General features: G+C 38.6%; 1 protein-coding gene across 6 annotated transcripts in view; it reads right to left on the reverse strand.

Moving 5' to 3' along the window:
- The window catches only part of LOC148874137 (syntaxin-81-like), a 46,708-nt gene extending 32,160 nt beyond the window's left edge, over positions 1 to 14,548 (reverse strand). For 2 of the 6 annotated variants that reach the window (XM_088965893.1, XM_088965889.1), the window contains exons 1-2: positions 13,154 to 13,431; positions 5,306 to 5,409 (exon numbers count right to left, since the gene is read on the reverse strand). The gene's annotated coding sequence lies outside the window, so the exon portion shown is untranslated. Of the gene's footprint in view, positions 1 to 5,305; positions 5,410 to 13,153; positions 13,433 to 13,632 lie in introns of those variants that run through there. The other 4 variants (XM_088965894.1, XM_088965891.1, XM_088965890.1 and 1 more) reach the window with 3 other exon arrangements.
- Between the last annotated feature and the right edge of the window lie 9,124 nt (positions 14,549 to 23,672).

The raw sequence follows: 23,672 nt of genomic DNA on the forward strand, positions 1-23,672 counted from the left end.
GACAAATTCTAGGGCCTCACCTTAGGTTAGTTGAAATTATAAAGATATTCTAAACAATGATACAGAAATATTTACAAATAGGAAATGCATATCAAAAACATTATTGCTTTAATTCAATAATAAAAAATATTTCTGCCACTTTGTTTTTGATAATTGAAATTGATTTCATTAGACGAGAAATAAGATTTTACAAGAATCCCTTGGAGAGGCACGAGATGCAGCCTCCCCTAAACATTACAAGAAATCAGTAACAAAATTACAATGCTGCCCAGAATAAATGGTCCCTAGTAGACCCCTGTTTAGAAAGATGATCAGCCAAGGCATTTGCATCCCTAACCACCCACTGATATCTACATGTTATGTGCCTTGTTAAACATTTAACTTTTTTTATGAGAACCCTATAACTCCAAACAACTGAGTCTGGATTTGACAGCCAGCCCACAATCACCTTAGAATCCCCTTCAATCAATAGGTTCTCCACTCCTAGTTGATTAGCAATCTGAATTCCCCGTACTGCAGCCAATATCTCAGCTCTTGTAGAGTCCCCTATCCCTATCGGGCCTGAAAATAAGGATATGATATTGCCATTCTCATTCTTCAATACTCCTCCAATGCCAGATGGCCCTAGGTTACCCTAGCTGCTTCCGTCAAAATTCAGTTAAAAAAATCCTTTTGGGGGAGTTACCCAAACTGTAGTGGCTCTGGTTTTTCTAACCAAAGTGTGTGCAACTGTGGCCCAATTCCTACAGATGTCATAAAATGAAAAAGAGCTGAAAGAATCCAAGGATTTCAGCCAATGGATAGCCCTGGTTAAGATACATTCCTTCACTTTTGTAAAGGACCTCTCTTTATCTTGGAAAATTCTAGTGTTTCTTTCTTCCCAAATTGTCCATAGGGAGGCTGCTCTGAAACATCTCCACATACTCCTCCCTCTTTTTGTTAGGTAAACAAAGGTAGTTGGTGAGAATAATGATTTTACCTCTACTGGTTGATTCCACCTACATCTAAATAAAACAAACATCCAGTCCCAAAGAGCTGCAGCAAAGAAACCAGAAACCAGTAAGTGGTGACAGTCCTCACTATGAGAATTGCACAGTAAACACCAGTTTGGGGATAAACAAATGAAAGGCGTTTTCTTTTGTAAGTTCTTCAAAGTATTAATCTTACCAAAGTACACTACCCAGCAAAAAACAGCAATTTTGGGGGGCACAGGCTTTGTCCAAACTTCTTTCACTAGGAAAGGCTCAAAAGAAGTACTCAAAGATTTGAAGAAAGATGCACAAGTGAAAGAACCTTTTGGGATAGGAGTCCACACCCTTTTATCAAGAGAAAAGGGGTCCAAGCAAACACTCCGTAGAATGGAAAGATTTCAGCCAATGGATAGACCTGGTTAAGATACATTCCTTCACTTCTATAAAGCACCTCTCTTTATCTTGGAAAATTCTAGCATTTCTTTCTTCCCAAATTGTTCATAGGGTGGCTGCTCTGAAACATCTACACAAAGGCTTTTTCTTTTGTAAGTTCAAAGTATTAATCTTACCAAGGTACACTTCCCAGCAGAAAACAGCAATTTTGGGGGGCATAGGCTTTGTCCAAACTTCTTTCACTAGGAAAGGCTCAAAAGAAGTACTCAAACAAAGGGATTTGAAGAAAGATGCACAAGTGAAAGAACCTTTTGGGATAGGAGTCCACACCATTTTATCAGGAGAAGAGGGGTCTAAGCAAACACTCTGTAGAATGGATAGAAGTTCAATAACACAAGCAAGCTCCTCCTCCCTTAAGCCCTTACGAAAACCAAAGTCCCAATTCAAGGATAAAGGTAAAACTGGAGGGGGAAGAAAGACAAAGATAACCTCCTTTTTATAAAGGAAAAGGGCATACAGAGAAGGAAATAGGTCTTTTGGAGGTTGATTACCCACCCAAGTGTCTTCCCAAAAAAAGAACCAAATTTCTAGAGCAAACGCCATACCTTACAAATTGAAGGAAATTGGGGAGGACACCATGTATTGCCTTCCACAGTGTTGTTTGGGTAGCCCAATGAGATACCCCAGCATCCCAACCAGAAACAGAACAGCCATGAATACTATGCACAACCTTGTGCCACAAACTTTCTCTTTCAGAGGCCATCTCCATAGCCACTTTCCCAATAAAGCTTCATTTTTTAGGACCAAATTCCCTAATCCCAGACCCCCTACTTCTTTACTCCGACAAACTGTCTCCCAATTAACTAAGTGATCCTTTTTCTCCTCCCCTGGTTTCCAAAGAAAATCTCTCATCAATTTTTCTAATTTCCTAGCCTCCCTATGGGGGACCCTAAACACAGAGAGATAATAGACAGGTAAATTGGCAAGTGTAGCCTTAATCAAAGTTACCCTTCCTCCCATAATGATATAATTCTTTTTCCAAGCTGCCAACTTTCTTTCAAATTTCTCAACAACTAGGTACCAATATCTGCTTTCCCTAGGATTCTCACCCAAAGGTAAACCCAAATAAGTCAAGGGCCAAGAAGAAATAGAGAAGTCCAAAGAGTTTACAATAGACTCAACTTCATTGTTAGCTAGATTGACCCCTACTACACAACTTTTTTCAAAGTTGACCTTTAGATTGGAAACTCTCTCAAAGCGTAATATTATATCCTTAAGATTTCCCACTCTTCTTGGCTCACTTCCCTCACAAAAAATGATAATATCATCTGCAAACTGGAGATGAGTTATAGAGACATTGTTCCTTCCGATCTTCCAACCATCTATTATCCCCTCCCTATCTGCTTTTGATATCAATCTACTCAGCACATCTGCCATCGAAGTAAAAAGAAAAGGAGAAAGAGGATCACCTTGTCTCAACCCTTTGTAGGCTGGAAAGAAATCTTTTAACACTCCATTCACTAGCACAGAGTAATGAACCGAAGTGAGGCAACCAATCATCCAATAGCACCATCTCTCCCCAAACCAACAAGCCCTAAGTATCTCCAAGAAGAAACCCCAGTCCGCCATATCATATGCCTTCTCAAGGTCCAACTTGCAAGCAAAGCCTGGCCCCCCTGATTTCCTCATATCCTCCACACACTCATTTGCTATTAGGATTTGATCGGTTATCTGCCTAACTTGTATGAAAGCTCCTTAAGATTGACTAATGATAGATGGTAAGACCACTTTGATCCTTAAGGATAGCACCTTTTCCAAGATTTTATAGATGCTCATCACCAAACTAATGGGCCTGTAGTCTTTTGGGTGTTTAGCATCAATCTTTTTTGGAATCAGAGCTAAGAAAGTGGCATTTATTCCAGGGCTACTCACATGTCTTTCTTCAAACTCCTTGAAAACCTCAACCAGATCCTCCTTAATTATTCTCCAACAATCTTGGTAAAAGGCCATTGTGAAACCATCTGGTCCTGGTGCGTTTGATCTATCCATAGAAACACCGCTTGTTTGATTTCTTCTTCCTCAAAGCTCCTTTCCAGCCAACCTAAAATGCTCTCGTCTAGCCTTGGCCACTCTAAGCCTTCCAACCTCTCTCGAATGTTTAGAGGTCCTCTCATCCTTGACTTGAAGTGGTCCACAAAACTCCTTGCTATCTCTTCTTGAGAGGAGAAAATTTATCCATCAATTTCTAATTTGATTACAGAATTCTTTCTCCGTCTCCCATTGGCCAAAGCATGAAAATATTTGGTATTCCCATCACCTTCCTTGATCCATCTATGCCTTGACTTTTGCCTCCAAGAAATTTCCTCTCTATAGAGCACTTCTTCCAATTATTTTTTTAGTTTCCATCTTGACTCGCTCTCCTGTTCATCCATTGTTCTTTGGGTTTCTTTCTCATTCAAAGACTCAATGCCTAAAAGTAAATTGGACTTGTGCTCCTCTATTTTCCCAAACTGATCTCTGCTCCACTCTTTTATTTTGGCCCTCAACATTTTCAGTTTTTTGTGGAACCACACTCCTTTCTATTTTACACCCCTCAATTCCTCATTCCACCATTCCCCAACCTTCTTTACAAAATCTGGGTGCGTCAACCACATGTTCTCAAGTCTAAAAGGCCTAGGCCCACCTAACCATTTCTGTCCTAACATAATAGGGCAGTGATCAGAGGTGACTCTAGGTAAGGCTTTCGTCACCAAACCCCTCCAAAGATTCTCCCATGCTGCATTAAAGAGAAAATGGTCCAGCTTTGAGCAGGTTGGGTTTTCCTGGAAGTTAGTACAAGTAGAGATGGCTTGAAGTCTAAGTCACTGAACTTCTTCATACTGGTTGTAATTGTATATTGGGGGTTATTTGATTCCTCTATAAATCTAATTACATTAAAATGCCCACCCAAGCTCTAAGGGCCCTCCCATAATAAAGATTGGCAACCACATTAAGTGGGGACGCATATCAAGTCTCAACTTTGAAGCTAAATCTAAATTCACCATTATACTGAAAACCAACAAAAAAATACTACTTACTACAATGGAATGATGTGAAATTTGAAGCAATTTTTATAAAACGTGCGTGTCTAGAAAATTGTTCACAAAAGAAAATCCAATTTCTAAGAAAGATGATATCTAACTCAATATCACTATGACCTGTATGATTTTCATACTAGAAAAAATTCCCAATCACCATGAACTCCAAGCTCAACCCAACTACAAACCACTTTTAATTTGAAATCAATCTTATCTATTACTTTTATGAGTAATGCATATGCATATTGTTCCAGAAAATCCCATATGAATCCATTGGATTTGGATCATTGACAGAAAATGCGGAGTCTTAAAACACATGACAAAGTATTAAAACTCAAAAAAAAAAAAAATAGAAACAATCAATAGATCATTTCCATTTCCTAATGTATAAACTTAGCCATGCGATTTTTTTTGTCAAATTGTCAGTAAAGAGTAAATTTGTTAGATTGATTAAATGATCACAAGTACAGCCAAAGCTGGGGATGGATACCCAGCCACCCATTTAATGTATTTGGTTTTTACAATTTTGCCCAGAAGTAATTTCCCTATGGACCCCTTCTTTGGCCAATGAATCTGCCATCACATTAGCAATTCTCTTAACCTATCAAACTTAGTCATGTGATTAGAATAAACAAAATGCATTTTTATTAACCAACTAAATTCTTCAATGCATACCAAACTAAATTCTTCAATGCATACCAAAACTAAATTCTTCAATGCATTATTTTCAAACAAATCATTATCCTATGAGATGAGCTTCACTATTATAAGTAAGAACCAAAAGGAATTTTCAATCAAGACATCAAAAAGTGGGTTGTGCACAAGAATTTCTTCAAAATAATGCACCAAAAATCATGAGCTTACCTTAAAAGAATCAGATTTAAGGCTTTAGAAAGTGATAGAAGGCATCAAAACTTTGTGCACCCCATGAAACGAAGTCCAGTGCTCTTACTAGAAAATATGGTTCCCTATAATTAGAAATTATCATTGGCTATAATCAGTCAAAAGAAAATCCCGGGGATTGAAGGTTTTGATGTAGAAATGAGAGGGTGGGGGAAAAATGCATTTAAAGTAGAAGAGAAAAGGAGATATTTCCAATTCAGGAGCATGGTTTGGGTCACCTATAAGCAAAGAACATTTTAGAATGGCATAGATAACTAATGATAGACCCATCAAGGTGCTCAAAGTGTTAGATAGTGTATGTCCTTAGCTCCAATCAGACTATGTACATAAACATTTATTTGTAAATGAATAAAGTACATTATTGTTTTTTTTTTTTGATAAATGAGTGAAATTTTATTAAACCAGCAAATAAGAGTTACATGCAACCCGTGGAAAGGCACGAGATGCAACCTTTCCTTTAAAGCTAATTACAGAATTATAAGTACAAAAGAAATTACACTAAAGCCCAAAATAAAGTATCCCAAGAAACCCCTTGTTTTGCAAGTGAATCGGCCAATGAGTTTGCTGATCTCCCTACCCACTGAACTCTGATTGTCATATTCCTTGTTAACCATTTAACCTTTTTGAGAAGATTTCTAAAACCCCAAATCACAATGTCTAGATCCTTCAGCCAACCCACTATCACCTAGGAATCCCCTTCAATAATCAGATGCTCTATGCCTAGCTGATTTGCAAGTTGGATTCCTTGTACAGCAGCCAGTAATTCGGCCCTTAAAGAGTCTCCCACACCTGCAGGACCTGAGTACAAAGATATCATATTACTATCTTTGTTTCTCAGCACTCCTACGCCTGAAGGTCCTGGATTTCCTCGACAACTTCCATCAAAGTTTAGCTTGATAAACTCCTTACCTAGTGACATCCATTCAACCCCATGTTTGTCCTTCCTGGTAGAAGCATTAGCCACTGCTAACCAGCTTCTCCATAGGTCATCAAAAGAGTATGCATCAAAGATCTTTAGAGTTTTTAGTCACTAAGTTGCCCTTGTCAAAATACATTCTTTAACTTCCAAGAAACTCCTTTCTTTTTCACAAAAGATTCTAGTGTTCCTTTCTTCCCAAACTGTCCACAACAAAGTTGCTTTTATGCACTTCCACCTAACTCTCCCTCTCTTTGTGTGCCATTCAAAAATAGACGAACTAAACAACAGTATCAGATGGCAGGTTCCACCTACACTCAAAGTTCAATTTTACACAACCTTCCGACAGCGGAGTCCACACTATAGAAGTCCATTACTTCTTGAGGGAGATATTAGCCACCTCCATCCAATTCCTTCTGAAGTCATCAAAGGAGAACAAATGGAAAAATTCCGAAGTTCTCAACCAATGAATTGCCCTTGTTAAGATACACTCTTTGATATTCGGGAGGCTTCGTTCCTTTTATTGAAAATTTCTTGCATTTCTTTCCTCCCAAATTGTCCAAAGTGCAGCTGCTCTGATACATTATCCACCCTCTTTTTGTGGGCCATACAAAGACCAACGGGTCGAAAAGCAAACTTACATTAGTGGGTAAATTCCACCATCAAACAAATAAGGCAAAAGTCCAATCCCAAATAGCAACAACAAAGGATCAAGAAATTAGTAAGTGGAAATAGTCCTCACCATTAGCTTTGCAAAGAATACACCAACTAGGGGACAAGCACATAAAAGGCTGCTTCTTTTTTTTTTTTGTAAGCAGTCTATAGTACTGATTTTCCCATAAAACAATTCCCAACAAAACAAGATAACTTTGGGGGGAATAGGCTTAGCCCAAAGCTCCTTTATTGGAAAAACCGACTAAGGGGAGGAAAAACAGAGGGCTTTCAAAATGGATGCACAAGAAAAGGAGCATTTTGGGTGGGGGGACCAAATCCTCTTGTCTGACTATAAAAGATCCAACCAAACATTATCAAGAATCAAAAGAAGTTGGGAAACATCACCAAGTTCAGCATCCCTCAAGCCCCAACGGAAGCCAAAATCCCAATTTAACGACAAAGGCAAAAGGGGGAAGGGAAGGAAATTAGAGACAGCCTTATTCTTAAATAAGGAAATAGAGTAAAGAGAAGGGAAAAGGTATTTTAAGGCTGAATTTCCCACCCCGACATATTCCAAAAGAGAACATAATTCCCTGAGCAAACATCATACCTGATAAAATTAAGAAATTGGGGTTAGATCCTCATGGACTTGTGTGAGACCTTTGTGGGGTCCCACATCATACAATATCAGGCATAAAGTAGCCATGCAACACATAGAGGTGCAAGCCTTTATGAGAAATGGGCCTAAGGCCCATTACTAATATGATTAGTTAAGTTATCACATGATTAATTAAGTTGTCATGTGATTTGGGTCAAAACTAGGTTTGGATAGCAGATTAGTTTAGTGATCATGTGATTAGTTAAGTTATCTCACTCGATCCAAGTTAATTGGATAGCAGATTTGCTGAAATCATAGTTGTTGAATCGGTTTTCCCTATACTCTGCACATCTTCAATTGGAGGACGATTTTGGGACTGATATTGGGCATGAACTTCCAATTTGGGAGCTGCAATTTGTGGCTTCCGTATCAGGTATAATTTCGTTTCAATTTGGTTTCAAATCTGGTCCGGTTCAATGCAAGATCAATCTAGAAAATTCAGTTTTCAAATTCACTGAGAAATCGATTCCCAAAAGGGTTTAGAAATTTGAAATTTTGCCCAACCATCTAGCATGGTTCGGCTATCCATATGTTGGATTCTAAGCCCCTATTTAATTTCACTTATAAGAAGTACTTCTTTTAACAAGTACTCCTTTTAACAGCTAGGACCACACATTAAGTGGTTATTAAGTGGTTTTATGTGTTTAGTAAAAAAGTGGAGAAGAAGTGCTTTTTAAAAGAAATACTTCTTAAAAAAGTGACCCAAAGTTGGCTTTTTTAGCACTTTTTGAAGTACTTCTCCAATAAAATGGGATGAACCAGTCCCTAGTATTTTCTTATAATACCTAAAATACCCCAACACAAGGGTTATACCTCCATCTCCTCTCATTCAAACCAAGTGGCGGTGCACCCAGTTATAGTTCCACCAGCGACAATGGCGGTAAGGAAAAGTGGCTAACGGACCTGTCGTTTTTCCACTTTCTTCTATTTTGTGAAGTTATTCTTCTCATTGAAGTGAGGGCTAAAATTGTCATTTGTGTCAATATAAGCACTTATGGGAAAAGTAGCTTACCAAACATCCCCACCCCAATAAGTGCTTAAAAACATAATAAGTGATTTGGCAAGTGGGTTACCAAACAACCTTAAGTAGTTGTTAAAATAAGTACTTCTAAAAAGTACTTGTGCAACAAGTACTTCTTTTAACAACCACATAATCATCAAACAGGGCCTAAACCATTCCAACGAAAAGATGATCGGCAACTTTGATGAGAGTCTACAAAAGCTCACAAGAGTTTGCTCCAATTTTTTGGGTGGCAAATTTTGCTCCCACTTTGAATTCAAAAAAGTAAGAAAAAATAAATTCACTTTTATTTTCAGTACAAAAACATATTTTTCCAAATGCAGCCCAAAGAAATTTACCTTTGAGACCACACCATTTTTTGCCACATCAAAAGTGGCTCAAGAGATATGGCCAGCCACCCAACTGTTAAGGGTCCTATTCCAATAGGTAACTAGCAAATACAGAGTGGAGTCTTTAGGCCCCTTTTTCCCTTCTATTCATTTCTTCAAAGATAATACTTAATTATTTTTGCACTAATCATAGATGATTAACTAAACAGAAGATTTTAAAAATAGGTAGGACTAGAACAGAACATGTGCTATGGAGTGCATATTAGGGGGAAAGCTTGGCTTAAGGATGATCATTTACACCCAGCCCATCCTACGAATTCCTGGGATTGGGCAGCCACATTTCTCCTAGGCCTAGACAGCTAGAACCTACATCAACCCACACATAATGTGGGCCAGGCCCAGACTAAGCAAGTTTTAGGCCTGGTCAGCCTGGTCCAGCCCAGAAATTGTGTATATATAATATGTAGTATAATAACTCATAAATTTGGTATAATATCTTATAGTCTTTTGGTAATTGTATAGTATCATACATAGATGGTACAATATTTTATGGTTTTTACCAAATATAAGCTATGGAGGGGGAAAGCTTGGCTTTAGGATGATCATGTACACCCAACCCAGCCTACAAATTTCTGGGCTTGGGCAGCCACATTTTTCCCAAGCCTAGCTAGCCAGGACTTGCATCAAGCCACACATAATGTGGGCCAGGCCTAGACCAATCAAGCCTTAGGCCTGGTCAGCCTGGGCCAGTCCAGAAATTGTGTATATATAATGTAGTATAATAGCTTATATATTTGGTATATAATATCTTATAGCTTTTTGGTAATTGTACAGTATCTTACATGTATGGTATAATACTTTATGGTTTTTATCAAATAGGTTGGCTTTTATTTATTTTGGCCCCTTAGATATTATAAATCGGTCCTTTGATGAATAATTCTGTTCTTATTTTGATCCTTACATGAGTTCAACCGATGTGTTTTTATCAGCAAAGGTAAATTTTATTAAGCATTATATGAAACTTGAGCTTACAAATTTGTGGGTAATTTTACCCACACCCATAGGAGTAAACAAATACAACTAGAGTTGCAATCCCCGAAAAACCAGCCTTACAATTTAGCCTGAAATAAGTACCGCCTATCTGCCCCTTGCTTAGCTAATCTGCCATGCCATTTGTAGTTCTTCTCACCCATTTAAAAGTTTCACTCAGTTCCCTTGTTATCCTTTCAATTTCCTTAATCCTTTGCTTGTAAATCCAAGGGGTTTGGCTGTGAAATTTTGTCCAAGAATAACCACCTGAGAGTCCCCTTCCACCTCTAACCTTTGAAAGCCAAACTGCTTTGCAAGTTTCAGCCCTTGAAGCAGAGCTAATAATTCTATTGTCAATGAATCTCCTTGCAATACAGGACCCAGATAAAGTGCTAGTATCTCACCCTCTTTACCTCGAAATACACCCCCTAAACCAGCCCTTCCTTAATTTCTCAAAAAACTTCCATCAAAATTTAGTTTTTTCACATAATTAGGTGTTGGCGGTCTCCATTCCATAACAACCCTTTCTTTCTCTTGGGCCAAGTTTGCCACATTCTTCCATGATCTCAAAATATCATTGAAGGATAAAAGATGGAAGATTTTCAAGGTTTTTACCCAATGTGCAGCTTGTAACTTTATGGTTTCTATGATTTCTGACTCAGATCTACACTTGTCATTGAAAATCTCCCTGTTCCTTTCTTCTCAAATAGTCCAAATTAGTGCTGCTCTCATTGCTTTCCATAGAATCCTTCCTCTTTTCTTTGGATTGGATCAAAGAGACCCAACACATCCTGGGGAGGAGTCCACCTGCAACCAAAGAGAACAGAAATGCTCCCAAACACAATGTGCAAAGGTACAATGAATAAACAAATAGAAGATATTTTCTTCACTAGCTTTGCAAAAGCAATAAACATAAGGGAATTGGCATTAATCTTCCCAAGAAAGATCTCCCAGCAAAGGGCCTGAATTTTTGGTGGAATTGGCATGCTCTAATGCTCCAAACCTCTTTTAGCAGGAGGTTCTAACCCAGGGTGGTAGGACGAATTAGGTTATTGAAAAAAGAAGCCCAAGTGAAGATGCCATTATTAGAAATTGCCCAAACCCTTGTATCGTCTATAATTTGGTCTAGGAAAACAGAGTCCAGCTTGGCCAAAAGGGTTATCAGAGATTCACATTCCAAGTCCCTAAGACCCCTTCTGAAACCGAAACCCCAATTCAGCCGTGAGGTGTTGAAGGTCAAAAATTTTGAAATGAGCTCAGATTTATAGTTTGACAAAGTAAAGAGTAAGGAGAATTGGGTCTTTAGAGGTTATTCTCCCAACCAAAAGCCTTCCTAAAATAAGACCTTGTTCCCATTTCCCACATCAAATTGAATATGGTTGAGGAAGGAAGGAAAAACCTCTTGAATTGCTTTCCAAGGAGATGATAATGAGGCATTAGGGGATACTTTTACATCCGAGTCATTGTCTGAATGCTTTCTAGAGCCTTTCACGTTCCAGGGGGAACTTCCAAAGCCACTTTCCCATGAGGGTTGTATTTTTCTGGACTAAGTTTCCTATACCAAGCCACCTTTTTTTTTTTTTTTGGATCAGAAACGATTATACCAAGCCACCTTTGCCCTTTGGTCTACACATTAGCTCCCATTTCACCATTTATGAGCATTGGAAATTGGCTCACTTGGGCTGAATTGGAGTCCCTGCCATCAGTTAAGGAAATTGAGGTGATGGGACCTCCGGAAATTGCATCGAAAATCCGTTTTCATTTATAGTGACTCCAAGATCCAAGGAAATGGTCCAACCAGTCCAGGTAAGACTCAGATGGGAGAGGAAAGGGGATAGGCACCCCTCTCCTAGGCCCAATAGATGAATGGAGAGACCTAAATAAGCACAAGCACAAACAAAATAATTATTGGTTTATTCATTTACTTGTGTACCATTGCATATGAACTTTACTTCTATTTTTAATTTATCATTATTATTTTTTTTTAACAAACAAGAAAAAAACCCTTAATAAAATCACATCAACAACTACTAACAGTAGAGGGGATTCACCATAGTATATCTAAATGTAACAAGCTAGAATTATTCAATGGCATAGACTAAAAAAGAATGGCCTGAAGTAAATTACATGAAACCAAAACCATAAGAAATAACTACATGAGAACTGGCAGCAAGACGGCACTAGAATCGTTAGTTTACCAACTATTAAGCCATATAACAGCATGGTATGACCCAGGTAAATAGTCCCACTGAACCGTTCAACCCCACTGAAATTTTAGTTCAAGTAAACAAAATAAAAGCTAGTATGGAATTTTATGCCGTCATGATGATTGTATGGCAACAACACAGGATAACCGGGGGGAACCGTGATTAACTAATCCCATGAATCAAGCCTGATAAAGCATAAATAATTGGAGTAAATACTAAACACTATAGGCGAGACATCAAACTATTCAACGCATGGCAACATAAAGATCGAATATCAGAGGAAAGAGCAAGAAATTCAATACTTAGCCGACGGTAAATGGTGTATACTTCGGGAGACAAGATTGGCTTTAGATTCATAACATCACCGCACTCCCTCTTGACAAGTGATTCATACCACAAAAACTAATGGAATCAAGACATTACAAAACAAATTAAGGGAAGACTGGGATACCCTCTTTTAATGTAGCCTGTGATCTGAGAAACGAAGCTGCTGTGCAGACTGGTGACGATGGTCATGGTTGGTTTGTGACAGAGAAAAATGCTGAAACACTACAGGTAACCTTTTACTTGGTCGCAATCGATATTGTTCTTGGTGCCGATAAAATCCGGGTCAAGTCCGATGGTTGACTGAATTCATAAAGGTGAACGGCAGGGCGACCGGAATAATCATTAGGATCGGCAAGCTGGGCAGGGCAGTGTGCTTTGTTACGCAGACATCTGGGGACTAGCTCTCTCACCAGTTTGTTGCAAATAAGCCTAGTCAATGCCACTAAGGAGTTGTAATTAAATGGAATCAAAGGGAGGGAAGAGGTGAAGAGGAAACCACCGCCGCTGCTGCAAGTCCTCCTTTTAACTCCAGAGACACACCATTTTTTAGTTCAAAATCGATTTCTATAGATTTATTTCGAATTTCAATTTCGAGTTTAACTTTAAACACGCACCATAGACAACAGAAATACAGAGACTGCGGGAGGCGAAGAGTATATCATACTAACCTTGCTCGTCATTTGGATTTTGGGCGGGTTAGATTTGTTGTAATTTCTCGGCAGAATACAAGAATCCACCAGTGGATTAGGCTCGATTTAGAAATTCGGAAGAGGCAAGCAGCATTTCACCCTCTTGGAAACTCTCCTTGTTGAACGCGAAAAACAAGCTTGTCTTTTAGGGCCCAATTAATGAGCAACAATTAATTCTTCTTGCTTTCTTCGGAATCGCAAAATTTCAGCTGAAATAGGAGAAAAGGGAGAGTGTGGAATGTAAATATGTCTCCACCACCGGTACAAATCCACTAAGTCACTTAATCATAACGGAGTAGATTTTTTTTTTATTAGATAACGGAATAGATTTCAGGGCAAATTATAAAGACCCCCCTATATTATGGGGCCTGTGGCAAAAACCCCCTGCACTTTGATCATGAGACAAGGACCCCTTCCGTTATAATATTTTTTTAATTCCCATACTATCATTATAATACCTTGTTTTGCATTTCTCTCTCTCCCTCAATCTCTTTTCTTCCCCTTTCCCTTAACAGCGTACGAGTTTGGCACGATTGCTCTAACCGAGTGAGAGGTGAAGAGGAAGAGGATCGTGACTTGCGTTTCAAAGCCTTCGGAATGATAGGTCGGCATCTAACGAAGTTCCTTATTTGCATCTCCCAACGTGGTGCCTCTGTTGGTTATCTCGTCTTTATCAGCCAAAACATGTCATCCATTGTGGGCACCCATACCTTGAATTGTCTTCTTACATATTCCTTCTTGTCCCTGTCGAAATCGCTCTCTCATGGATTCGTTCTCTCTCCACTCTCTCCCCTTTCACCATCTTCATAGACATCTGCAACGTGTTGGTGATGGCGATCGTCGTTAAGGAAGACCTCCAATTGTTTGATTGTTTTTCTAAGAGAGGTGATTACAAGCGTTGGCGGTTTGCTGTTTGCCGAAGGGGTGGTGGTGTTTTGTTTCGAGTGTTTTGGAATGACTTTAGCCGTTGGAAGCGTTGATGAGAAAGAGGAAGAATTTCCGATGGGTGCTGGGATAGGCGTTCACTGGGATTACGCTTGTGTACGGCGTTCACTGGAATTTCCGGTGGGTGCTGTTTGGGTTCTTTGGTTACTTGGCTTACGGTGACCAAACTAGAGATATTATTACTCTCAACCTCCCAAAGAACTGGTCGACCACCGCTGTAAAGGTAAACCCCATTCCCCCATTACTACTCAAATGACGATTATAATCTGTTGTAATGGGGGAATACACCGGGACAACAATGGGGCTTCGACATGACAGACAACGGCGATATCATAAGCGGTGCAGATGGCCTTGTCTCGTTGGCGGGGGAGCAGAGACTTGTGTTCCGATTCCGGCACCGTCGTATCATCTTGACAACTGGAACTCTCTAAATGGCCAAATGGAAGGCTCGAGAATAGTTAAACTCAAAGGACTTTGGAAGTCTACCGCCGCTACTGTTCGTGTATCTTGAGGTCGCGGAGACAATGTTTTATCAGAATAGATATTATAAGAGTAGTATTGGGATTAAAAATTATTATAACGACAGATTTTAACAAAAGACAAGAGGGTTTTGTCTCACAGTCAAAGTACAAAGGGGTCATTATAGTACGGAGTGTTTATAATTTACCCTAAATTTTGTTAAGGAAAATTTCACTTTATGCTCTGTCATATAGAACGGAATAGTTTTTATTAGGGAAAATTTCACTTTAGATTGCGTTTGAAAAGGGGGTAAAGACAAAATTGTAGGTTGTAAATTGTTTTTGCATGTCTAATTTACGCTCTTCACATTTGGCACCAAGATGTAAAACATGGTATTTCTGAGTACTTTTTCTACAATTTGGTAGCTTACACCAATGCAAAAAATAATCAAGCATCATAGCCACTTCCCGATACAACTTTATTAATTTTTTACGGTCTAGAAAAATACGTGTTTATATCGTAAACGTAGGAATTTAGTTGACTTTTTATAGTCTAGAAAAATTAGGCTTCAAATTCCAAATGTCTACTGATGTAATCGTTTTCGGCCACGTACCAATGTTTTGTGTTGTAAAATTTTTTGGCTAAGTACCTCGCCATTTGACCCGGTGGTGGCGTGCCTTAGGATAAGCTACTTGGTGGTGAACTGCCTACTGGCAAACTGCTTTGTGGAGAACTACCAGGGGGCGAACTGCCTGGTGGTGAACTGCCCGATGGTGAACTGTGGTGGCGAACTCCCTAGTGGTGAATTGCTTGGTGGCGAACTGCCTGGGGTGGCGAGCTCCCTAGTGGTGAACTGCTTGGTGGCGAATTGCCTGGTGGCGAACTGCTTGGTGGCAATCTACCCGGTGGCGAACTGCCCGGTGGCGAGCTGCTCGATGGCGAACTGCCTGGTGGCGAACTGCATGGTGGCGAACTACTCGGTGGTGAACTGCCTGGTGGCGAGCTGCTCGGTGGCAAACTCCCTACTAGGCGGTCGGTGACTTAGAGAATGGTGGAGCTTCCTGGTGTGGCGCAATCCGACTGCCCCCAGCATGAGGTGGTCTTCTTTCCTTTGTAGGTAGTGGGAGCTGAGGGACCTGCGAGAACTCCATCTTTTCCTCCTCTTTGTAGGTGGCGGGAGATGAGGGACCTGAGAGAACTCCATCTTTTCCTCCTCTTTGTAGGCGACGGGAGCTGAGGGACCTGCGAGAACTGAATTAGAGGTCCCGGGGGTATTTTCCCGGTGGGGTTTCTCCGACGCTTAAGTTAGCACTCTTATTGTAGAGAGCTTTGAAGATAATATGAGAGAGATAGAGAGCAAGGGTTACTTCCCTTTTTTCCATCCCCCTCCCCTTTGGGGGGTAAGGTCTTTATATACCGGAGTCCTCGTGGGTTAAGTGGGTGAAAAGCCTCCAAATGGTAAGACTCGTTACATCCTGTCAGAACCGCGCGCCAGGCCGCACACAGTTCTATGTCTAAGTGCAGCCTCAAAACCGGGGTGGTTGCTTCTTGTTTACTTGTGCCTTCTTTTTTCAGAATTTTATTCTCAACCACTTCTTTAGGCAATGCCATTAAATCCCTTTGGCTTGGTCTAGTACCCCTCAAGGTTAAAAGCTTTTTGCATGGGAGGTTTTCCATGGTTAAGGTTAAGACTTGTCAGATGATTAGCAAAGAAAGCCTTAGGTGTTGTCTCTCACCTCATGAGTGCTGACCAACTAGATATGCAATTGATCTAGCCCTCAACTAGTTAGTTATGGTAAAGAAATTTTCACTAAAAAGAAAAAAAGATAGATGCATCAGTGATAAGGGTTAAGATATCACCAACAAGGTTACAAAGGCCACAACCATAATACACCCAACATCACTCCATCCTAACAAAATACTGAACATCAAGTACAACCTCAATCTTATCAAACCTACTGGCACCCAATTTACACTGTCACAATTCATTCCTGATCATCTAGAAACCAATCCTAGTTAATATAATAATCTCAAACCTTTTCTTTATATAACCATAGCCTCATTCTGCAAATCTTCTTCTAAAAGTGTACTGCAGATGCAGATTTTAAATTTGTTAACCTCTCTTTCTCCTCTAATTACAAAAAAAAAAAAAAAAGGAAAGAAAAATCTTGACTAGTTCCTTACCTCCTAAAAAGGGCCCAGGAACATTGAGGTAGGAAAAATGTGGTAGTGGGCAAGCCTAGAAATAGAAGTTTAGGATTATGGAAGCATTAATACATACTAAGAAAAGTAAGAAGCTTGGCAGGCAACAGGCTAATAGCTACAAGATTCACTTGGGTCCAAGGATCAGTTAACACAGTCAACTAATGGGTTAGCTAGACAAGAAGTAAAAAGGACTCTAATTGTAATGGGGGAATGCATCATTAGAAGTCCTACCAGAAATGGGCAAAGAGGATTTGGTGGCTTTGCCAGCCTATTGTACCACGATTCCAAGACTTTGACCGTAGATGTTTAAATTCTTTTTATACAATCAATAAAACTAGTTTGTTTCCATCTACCCCTTCGAAGACACCAAATATCTCTGGGGCAACATGGGTAATGGCCTTTTAAATAATCAATAACATCTCAGTTCATGTTTATTGCAAAAGAAGCTAGAGCAGAAATTATTTCAGCATACTCCTAGACTAGATGAACCATAAAATATAGTTCAGAAAGAAACAAAATAAGAATATCCATGCTATTTGCTTGGTAAAAGGATCAGTAAATCAACTTTATTCATTAGTAAAAGGAGAGGTTGGGTGTTGGAGCCCTTGGAGTGGGTAATGTGTAATAGGGATGAAAAGAGTCAACAGATCAATTGTTTCTACATTGTAGAGTTGTGGGTCTCTTGTACAACCATTTATGTAGGTTCTTCAATGTTAGTCCAAGGAATTTGTTTGATTTGTTCAAATCCTGAAGCTAGCACAAATAGCTACAAGGGTAAGGTGCTTTGGAGTGATTCCTCTTGTAGCCCGATTGGGTTATTTGAAAAGCAAGGAACCAAAGAGTGTCCGAGAACAGGGGAGGAGATCAGTGGATGAGATGGTGTGTTGGGATGTGGCCATTGTACACTCATGGCTGTCAGCTAATGAAGTTTAGATTTCCACAACCCCAATTTTTTTAACATAGCAGATTGTTTAGTTGATAAACATGCCTATGTTGGAGTAATATTTTGTTTTTTTCTTTTTTCTTTTTTTTTGGGGGTGGGGGGGACTTGGTTTTAGTTGCCCTAGTTGATGTATAGTCTCTGGTAGTGCATGTCTCAAACATGGTTTATACATAATCTATACATGTAATCATGGATCATTTCAGTAGAAGCTAATAGAATACTTTACTTTTCCTTCAAAAAGAATTTATTCATTAGGCTACATCTAGAAATTACAAAATGCAAAAAGACAATTTGCATGGATTCTTTTTTTTCTTTCTCTATCTCCCCCTCATTTCTCTCTTCGGAAAAGGAAGAGAAATAACAATGGGGATTGGAGTAGCCCAAGCCCAGAGAAGATGCACCTTTAGTCATCTACAAGCCCTTGAGTGCTAGGTTGCAAACTTGCTTGTGGGTAGTGCATTTGGTATTCAAAGAGGCATTACCATAAACATTTACATCATGTAGAGAGTTGTAGAATAATCATCTATCTAGTGTGTTACCTAATTACTTTGGTAGTATGGAGCACTTGGAATACCTGAATCTTGGAAATAATAGGTTCAAACGTTCATCCTAAAACATTTGTAGCCTGCTATTTTCTTCATGATCTTTTTGATGCTTTATCTCCTAAGAGCTACAGTTAAGAAATATTCATAAAATTCCAGAAATTCAAGTATGAATAAAATTCAAGAAATTCAAGAAATATTGCAGGATTTATATAGTTCATATAAATCATACTTTCAAATTCATATATAATATTCAATTCAGATTGTTAGTTTGAACTTCTTTGAATTTATAGATTTAGAATTCATAATTTCAGCGGTTGAAACACAACAAATATTTATCTTTAAGCTAACATATTTATCTTGAAACACAACAAATATGTATTTATCAAAAAGAGTAATTTCAAATATGCTATCAAAAAGTGTAGTTCCAAAGATTAGAAAATCTGAAAATTTTAGATTGTCCAATGTAGGCAGTTTGAAACTCAACAACCTTCTCTCTCAATAGGGTGTGGCATCCTTCTAAATCCAGGCAACTTTGTTAAGATTGTGAACACCATCTAGGCTCGTAGGATCTTCTCCCTAGCAATGAACATCCTTGCTTCCTTCTCATTTTCCACTAGGTATCCAAATACTACATTTAGGACTTGAATATCAAACCCCTCTGAGAATAAATCCATAACTTCTTGATACAACAAATTAACCATATCTTGCTCAGTTTGAATTGTGAGGGCAGTTGTCATGTCTTTGATGGTATGATTCAGCCTATAATTGCCTCGATGAAATGTTCATGTGGTTTCTTCTTCATACGGTGTGATCTCTTTCGAGTACTCAATGAGGAAGAAACAAGTCAAGGGATAGTACTATGGTATTGTGTCCCATAATCATTGCTGACAACAATATCTCCTAGAGGTGTTGATGCATCATCATCAACATCTTCATTGACACCCTCACCATAGTCATCATCCCCTAGGTCCAAGTCCTGTATCTCAGGACCTGTTGCTGCATAATCCCCAACAGGTTGATCATTACCAAGTACCAGTTGCATATCATCATACATCTCCATGATCCGTCCTTTCATAGTATGTGCAAGTGCATTTGCCTGCATTGGACAAACAATGTTTTTATTGTGCTAGCACAACTGCTAGAGATCACAACATTTAAGTTATATCAGGTTTACTTGTAGGTATTCCTCCCAAACTTGTTAGTCTACTTGTATCTGGTTTCTTGCATAACTCCATCCAAACCCACATGTAGTAAGCAATTTTTTTGCCTCTATATAAATTGGCTTCAATGTGCGCATCCTATTCTTTATGTTTGGGGTTTTCATGTCAACACCACATCGTCTCATCATCTCTTTACAAATATGTGTATATAGATGTTTTAAACCATTTGTCAATCTTGTTTCCTAAGGCAACCTGCTCTACCAATAACTCTATCAATGATCGGTCCATTGAATCATTCCATCTAATATGCCTACTATGCCTAAACTTAGATGTAGCTAGATGTGACATAGATATGGACTTCACCCTTTTGCCGGTCTCCTAAGTGACCACTAGCCGACACTTGTGAATCTTTTCCCAACACCATTCCTAGTAACCAGTCTCATATCATGAATTAAATGGATTCATACACAGTTGAATAATGAAATTTAAAGCACACTTAAATTTGAATAAAAAAAACACATGCCAACATTCAACATACGAGCTTCTAATTCAGATTTAGTACCACTAATTAAAATTTATGCTTGTATAGAAATAATGAAACTGAACATGTTAATAACCACAACATTAAACGAAATCAAACTATTCTCAATGTGATACAAATGGTTCACCAGTAATAAAAGCATATATTAAGTCAACATTGTTGGTATCACAACAATCCACCCCATCAAACTCCTTGTCGGAGTCTTTACCAATCTCGAAACATCTCCAAACTGAGTTGATCTCTGAATGAGGTCCACCTTGCAAGTTCATTTCTTTGGATTCGTTGTGTTAAGTTGTCCTCAATTGGTGTATCGTCCATGGGCTCACTTCTCCTAGCATTGGAGTTGCATGCACCTGTATCCCAAATACCTTGTTGTGTTACTGCATCATTTGGATCAACACCCATTATGTGATTATGAGGGACACAACATGCAATGACAATATTAACTTATGTAGGGAAATCAAAAGTGTTGGGCGGAGTCTAGGATGGTCCAATGCTTCTTTAATACACCAATGCACGCTCCACTGCATTTCTCAATGTGGAATTCCTATGGTTGAAGATTTCTTTTGGGGATTTAGGCAATCATCCTCGGATCTCATTGAGGTGGTACCGTGTGTTTTGATAAGGAGCTAAGAATCCTGACATATTTCTATAACTCGCATCTACGAGATAGTACTTTCCTATGTTCACATGGAAGTAAATAATAAAAAAAAAAAATAGTTCACTCCAATGATCTTGTTGATGTAGAGGTAGGATGAAGATAGAAAAATTTTTGTAGATTACCTTCAGGTATTCTAAGACTATATTTCCTTCGTAGGGAATTATGACTATTGCATCAGTAGTTGACCCTTCCCAATCAGCCAATACATATGTAAATTTCAAGTCAAATGTGACTATGGCTACCACATTTTGGGTGGTTTTCCCTTTCCTACCACAAAATCGAGCCTGCTCTTTAACAAGCACCTTGCAAGGAATATGAGTTCCACCAATGGCATGAATCGTGCATCATATCTGATTTCTAGCGGTATATGATCTCCTGTAGGTTGTGCAACCAACAGGGGTTACAACTTCAGAACAACGCAAAGGACATTATGAAAGTATTGGTTAACAGTCTCTTGGGATTCACCAAATCTAACATGGATTGTACTATTTTAGACATTGTGACCAATGGTGTGAAGGAACATTGCAACTTGCTCCTCAACATTCAAATAGAGGGTTGGTGTGAGTTGACCATGTGGTCTAAGTAAATCACTCAATGAATCAAAGCATCTTCTCCTCATCCTAATCTACGAAAGGCATCACTTCTGGCTATTAAATATGCTCTTCATGAATTTCCCTTTTCCTATGCTCCTACATTCCCTTGCTCCTGGATGCTTGCAAAGTGTCTAGTAGCCTACCATAATTAGGATAATGATGACACCCAGGATTGTAGAGAAGGCCCCTACAACTTGCCTACATCTTTCAGTGTATGAATGTGCCCTTATATTTGGTAGTCAAAGACAAACGCATAGTCAAATAAACACTTTATCATAGTGAGCATAGGCTAGATAAACACTTTATCTATGGATGCAAATTTGTTAAAATAACTGAATTGAACTCAAGAAAGAAAGGGGTATATCAAGTAGATAAACCTATTGTTTGAGGTTCCAGGTTAGAGTCTAACTATCATTGAATTCCAAGTCTATCACTACAACAAAAGGTTTTTGGTTTCTGGTAATCTAATCCTGCAATTTCAGATCTGAAATCTAACCCTACAATTTTAGATCTAGTAGTCTAATCCTACAATTTCAGTTCTGAAATCTAATCCTTCATAGATTCTAACCCTAATCTGCTCCCCACCAGCCTCCTTTCACATCATACAATCATACATCGTTGAGAAGTGAGAACCCTAATCTCCTAATGAGATAAAAATCTTCTTTCAAGATAGACATTCTTTAAACATTTCGCAATCATCAAGCCCCATAATTGCTCTCAACTAGGGTTGTTTGGGTAAAGACTTCAGAGAGTTAAAGTTCTAGGGGCATAGTTATTGGTGTTAATCTTTTTAGTATTTTCTGCATCCACTTTCTTTCTTCACTACAAACTAAGCCTTAGCTGGAACGAATGGAGGGTTTGAACAAGAAATAAACATGATCAGATGATTCTCAACCATTTGGTCCATCTGTTAATTTAAAGCAAAGGGTTCCAATAGAATTTTCACACGGTCAATGTATGAAACATAAGCACAAATATGGTCCATGTGTTGATTCTCACCTTTCTTTTCTTCTTTTCCTAGGACAAAAACTCTGTTCTAATTTTTTTTTATTTCTTTCATCTATTCATGAATATGTTGATTTTCTATCTTTAAATGAAGTTCATACATTTTTTATGAAGATTATAGACAACTACTAGTGAAAGATGGTTGCTACTTTCTAGTGAACATAGGGAATTATCCTAGGATTCATGATTTTTATTCAAAAGAAAAAAAAAATCCATCGCCTAGGCAACTAGGCAACAAGGTGCCCTCCTATTGCCTAGCCTTGGTATCTGAGGCCTAGGTGATGAGAGCCCTAGAGGCCAACAACATGTACAAGTAATCATGTGTCTAATTTCTCATAGTCCATAAAGAAAAATGATACTCAACTTAGAGTCTCAAACTTCTTCATATGTGGCTGCTTGATCACACTACAAAAAAAAAGGACCTAAGGTGACAGTCACAAAACCACCGGGTTAGGTCTAAGCTAGCGGTTTTGTGACCACAGCCTTGAGCACTGTTGGCCTAGCTCATGACTGCCGGTCTAGATACAAAGAAATGTCGGCTTAGGGCCCCAATCCAATTGCTTTTATACCGGCAGTTCTATCATAACTGCCAGTTTATGTATTCAAACACAACGATTATGACCGCCAAGGCATCATGTAAGGCAGCAACAATGTGAAGAATGAGCACCGACATAGGTCCATTTTTTGTTTAAAACTTTACCTATGGTGGCAATCATGACTGTCGGCATAGGTAAACTACATTCAATGTATATATATATATATATATATATATATATATATATATATATATATATATATATATATATATATATATATTCTAGCAGTGAATGATGACATGCATAGATCAAATTTATTTAAAAATTATATATTTCCTAATGCTAAATTGTAAGTTACCCATTAACCCCCTTGGAGTTAAAGATGATGCAAACAATTTTCAGTTATTACCTCTCAAATGAATTAAATTATGAACCAAAAGATATGGGAAACTTAACCTGACATTAGGAGTATCAATGTTTTGTCTATATCCTAGAGTCTACTAGCTGTTCACAAACAAATAAATATATTAAAAGACAAGTTAAAAACATAGTACACTAATATGCTAGATACCTATCCTATCCTAGGAATTTAGACATGCAATACAATTTGGCTCATAAGTATGGAACTCATGCATATGTCCCAAATGTAATAAAGAGAGTAGATCAATGAGAGAGAGATTTGAGAGGAGGTGAGAGAGAGAGAGAGAGAGATTATCGGATGTTCAACGGAGAAGCAGCAACACCGGCAAGAGAGCTAACAGAGTAGTCGAAGAATGGAGGAGGGAGACGTGCAGGACAGCCAGGGTGGAGTGAGAGGAGTTTACCTCGATGGTAGAACCGATGAGTTTTACATTGATAATTTTGATGTATAATTTACATTGATTAATGGTGTGAAGAGAAATGAA

This window comes from Nelumbo lutea, chromosome 1, assembly GCF_056320005.1.
Source record: "Nelumbo lutea isolate HS-2025 chromosome 1, American lotus-T2T, whole genome shotgun sequence".
Classification (NCBI taxonomy): Eukaryota; Viridiplantae; Streptophyta; class Magnoliopsida; order Proteales; family Nelumbonaceae; genus Nelumbo; species Nelumbo lutea.